This window comes from Diaphorina citri, unplaced genomic scaffold, assembly GCF_000475195.1.
Source record: "Diaphorina citri unplaced genomic scaffold, Diaci psyllid genome assembly version 1.1 scaffold1955, whole genome shotgun sequence".
Lineage (NCBI taxonomy): Eukaryota > Metazoa > Arthropoda > Insecta > Hemiptera > Psyllidae > Diaphorina > Diaphorina citri.
In genome coordinates this window covers 39909-44592 of record NW_007379381.1, presented here as the reverse complement: position 1 = coordinate 44592, position 4684 = coordinate 39909, and the positions used below count along the sequence as shown (strand labels likewise).

The window sequence follows — 4684 nt, the reverse complement described above, 5'->3', positions numbered from 1 at the left end:
GTTATAATCACAAACATCAACAATCAACATAATGTAGTCTATTGTATAATACTTTGATCACATTGCATCACCAGTCATCACACTGATATCATTTTAATATCATTAATGTGATCACAAAATACTAATGGATCCTAATTTAATTCGAATCAAGATCGGTCTGAAACTAGTTTGGTCTAGAATGTGATCGTTTTTTCCCTGCACCATCGGCATCGCAGTGTCGAAGAACGATTTTTTCAGGAGGTTTTTGATAGTGATGGAGGGTCTTATCGTCCAGAAATAAAAGGAGGTACTGTCATTATCAACAGCAACAACAACAACAACAACAACAACAACAACAACCCAGCAGTCTTCCTTAGTAGCGGTTACAAGACGTCTGCCCTTCAATAGATATATAAAATTCCATACCTCGGCTGGGATTGAACCCACGCCCTCCTGTCTACCAGGCGAGCGCCTTGACCACTACACCACCGAGGTAGGTTTTTTAGTCTCATTCGGGACTTTTTAGTCTCATTCGAGCAGGATAAACAAGGCATTTTCTATTCTATACTTTTCGTCTGGTAAACAGGAGGGCATGGGTTGTAAGAAATGTCCACCCTGAAGAAATGCACTGTAGTACCGGGGTGGGCATTTCAGACGAATTTTCTGTCAAAATAAATAAATAAATAGTGCCCTTCAAGCTAATTAGGCCGGCTCGCAAAATGGAAAATGGTAGTCAATTTCAAAAACTTCCATTTGGCCAGCCTAGTTAGCTTGCTTGGTAGCGCGTCTACCTAGTAAGCGCTAGGCCGTGGCGTGCGGATTTTATCCTGATGGGATAATGTTCGTTCTCGGAACGGCTGTGGCTTTCTCCTATCCTGTCTTCCTTCTCTCTTTGATTTCGGGACGATAAGACCTTAGCAGTTACAGTTCGTTCTCGGAACGGCTGGCTTTCTCCTATCCTGTCTTCCTTCTCTCTTCGATTTCGGGACGATAAGACCTTAGCAGTTACAGTTTTCTCAATCAAACCTTTTTTTCTTCCATTTCACTTCGTTCCATCAATCGATAACTTTTCCGTTTCGGTGACCTCAACTTGCCCCTGAATTTCCCAACATGGAAATTTCGCATGCACTTGGGGGTGTTATTAATTTATTCAAAAATAGATGGGGGAAGCATGGACAAAGTGAACCCTCCAGAGATTTAAACCCTGTGTTAACCCTTTCACCCCTAAAAGGACAATACGGCTCACAGAAAAAATGATTTTTAAAATGGGATTTATCATCCCAGATTTACAAAAAAATAAATAATAATAAAAAAAATCCGTTCTCAGTGTTTTCCAAACGTTCCCTTTGTGATCAAAGACGTCAGTAAAATTCACTTGGCTAACTTGTCTGGTTTTGTCTCCAGATCGATTTTTGTTCAGTAGTCCTAGGAGGACATGAATCTTTGTAGAGGTCTTATACCTATAAAGCCCAAATAACAATGCCTGATGAGAAAAACTGAAAGATTCTTCCTAAAATAAGTCGAGGTGAAAGGGTTAAACCTTCTGTAGGCCAGTGATGAAATAATTTATTCATATTAGCTTTGTAGAGGAAGGATGGGTCAAGTGGTGCCCCTGGAGAATAATGCGTTTTGTAGGCAATATACCTATACCTGCTGTCAGAAAACTCCGGTGATATACAGGGTGTCCCAGAATTTATGCTTAAGTTGTTTTTCTCGGAGCCTGTTTAAAATTTCGAAAAACCCATGACTTTTTGATGCGGAGAGAGATAGGAGAGAGAGAGAGAGAAAGATTTTACGAGGTCCATTCATAGGAAAGCTGGATGGCGCTATTAAAATCCGGGTTTTATTTTGATACAATTCACAATTTTATGACATACCTGCGTAAACGAGATTTTTTTTTTTATCGTTATAAAATTCGAAAAAAAAATTTAAAATAATAATACAAATAAATAAAATTATTATTATATTATTTGAAAAAAAAGACAACGGTTTATGCACTCCACTCCCTGTTTTTCCATGGGGACAACTTTGTCCAAGCTTCCCCTATTTCCGGTCTTTTTGTCTTTGACTCAATTGTTAAGGTCACGATTTTGTAAATGAATTTTATGAGCTCACAGGTTTTCAGGTTAGGAGTCTATAGGTCCCTGTTTTTCCCAAGAGGACCACTTTGACCAACCTTCCTCTATTTCCGGTCTTTTTGACTCGGTTTTTAAGGTCGTGTTTATGTTCATGAATTTCACGAACTCACAGGTTGTTAGGTGAGGAGTCTATAGGTCCCTGGTTTTCCAAGGGATCTAGTTTGACCAACCTTCCCCTGTTTCCGGCTTTCTCTCTCACTCTCTCTCTCTCTCTCTCACTCCCTCTCTCTCTCTCTCTCTCTCTCTCTCTCTCTCTCTCTCTCTCTCTCTCTCTTTCTCTCTTTCTCCTTTATTATCGCTCCATCCCTTTTCTTCCCTTCTTCCCCAAAATTGATATTTCATACCCTACCTTTTTTTATTGTAATAATACTGACTTGTACTTGCCATGCAGAAGGTACCGGGTTTGAATCCCACCATCGAAAAAAAAAAATGCATTCCTATTTCCATTTCAAATACCTAATTCCAACGGATTACTTTCGGGTGTTCCAAGACAAAAAAAAAAAATGCATTCCTATTTCCATTTCAAATACCTAATTCCAACGGATTACTTTCGGGTGTTCTCGTGTTGACCCATACAAATAAAAAAAAAACTCATCATTATTGACTATGACTATCTTTAGAGCTTTTGCTAAGTTGCTGTGCACATTGCATATGTACTTTAAAATTTTACGGCGTTCATACAAATTTGAACCCCTCTCTGAGATTATCTTACGGAAAACGCATGGGTGACAGGCTGACAGGTGACTTATCATATGCAGCTATTTTAGAGGTGTATTAAATTTCTTTCTTTTCGCCCATCTGATGGGAGACATACTACGGGATGGACATGTTACGACACAGTCTAATGTAGCAGTTGTTTCATTGCTAGAATGAAAACGGCGGTGAACCACTCACCCTTTAAAAAAAAATTCTTCGTCTTTTCCCGGGTACAGACGGGGTCGGCGTTTTTCGTCAGCCTCTCAATCAGCCCTAACTAGGGTGATTGCTTTGGGCTGACATTTGGTTTTGGCCACAAAATTTTACGAGTGGATGCCCTTTGCACTCAACCCTTGCTATTTCTTTAGGCAGGGAAATTCAGGCTGGTATACTCCCTATTTAAAGTCCCCCAGCCAGACTAGGCTGGTCTACTCCCTGTTTAAAGTCCCCCAGTCTTTTAAAGTCCTTTAAATAATAAAGTAAAATAGGACTTACCAGTTCTAAAATTAACTACTGTATCTAAAATTAACCCATCAAACATACGAGACCTTGGTTAGACTGCTGGGGTAAAGGGACTTTTCAGTCTCATTCTGGCAGGATAAATAAGGTATATTCTATTCTATTCGGGTGTTCTCGTGTTGACCCAGCACCTAAATGCGAAGTATGTATTGTGTTTCTTTTCGCCCATCTGATGGGAGACATACTACGGGAAGTACAAGCATGTTACGACACAGACCACATGCATCTAATGTAGCAGTTGTTTCATTTCTATGAAATAAAAACGGCGGTGAACTAATCACCCTTTGAAATCTTTTTCTTCGTCTTTTCCCGGGTACAGACGGGGTCGGCGTTTTTCGTTATTTCTTTTCGCCCATCTGATGGGAGACATACTACGGGATGGACATGTTACGACACAGTCTAATGTAGCAGTTGTTTCATTGCTAGAATAAAAACGGCGGTGAAACACTCACCCTTTAAAATAATAATAAGAATAATCCCCAAGATCTTGAATGAGAATATCAAGAAATTGGAGAGCGATATATCAGTTCACAAGATTCAGGATATTGCTCTGTGCGGAAGTGCCCAATTCCTGAGGAAGACCATCTACTAAAAACAAGAAGAAATCTGGCCTGAAGATTCTGGTTGAATCTTGGCCAGATTCCGGCAATCTATGTTTTATTGTTGTGTTGAAGTTGAAAATAATAATAAATAAAATAGGACTTACCAGTTCTAAAATTAACTACTATATCTATGAGAAAGATGACTCTGACTTACCAGTTCTAAAATTAACTACTATATCTATGAGAAAGATGACTCTGACTTACCAGTTCTAAAATTAACTACTATATCTATGAGAAAGATGGTGTCAGAGAGACAATTGAAGGCAATCCACCGCGTACTGAGATCGTCATTGAAGAAAGATATGGCTACAGGGAGAATGATGAGGTTGGCCACGAGGAGGAGCAACATGCAAAGGTCCCAGTAGAACCTGGAAACAGAAGAAATGAAGACTCTTGTACGGCTCTCTCTAATCATGATCCATACTTGTTGAAAAAATTCTCTGAAGATCAGAATTTCCATGAGCCTGAATTCTGAAGATTGCAGGCCGAAATTATCAAAAATTTCGCCTGCGGCGCGGCTCGCCCCGAATCGGCTTCATGGGACTGCGGCTCCCGAATGTTCGGTTAGTGGCCACCCCTACACTATAAATACCGTCACAAACTTCAATGTATCATAAGATTAAAAAGGTAGGTAGGTAGGTACCTACCACATACAGAAGTTATGTAGGTAGCTACCTAACTATGTGTATGGATAAATGACTTCCGAGAAAGCAAGTAAGTTTAGAGAGACAGACAGAGAGAGAGAGAGAG

The 4684-nt window shown here is 39.8% G+C and overlaps 1 pseudogene; it reads right to left on the bottom strand.

Annotated features, from left to right (window-relative positions):
• Window positions 1-4349, bottom strand: part of LOC103517772 — an 11042-nt pseudogene extending 6693 nt beyond the window's left edge.
• Between the last annotated feature and the right edge of the window lie 335 nt (window positions 4350-4684).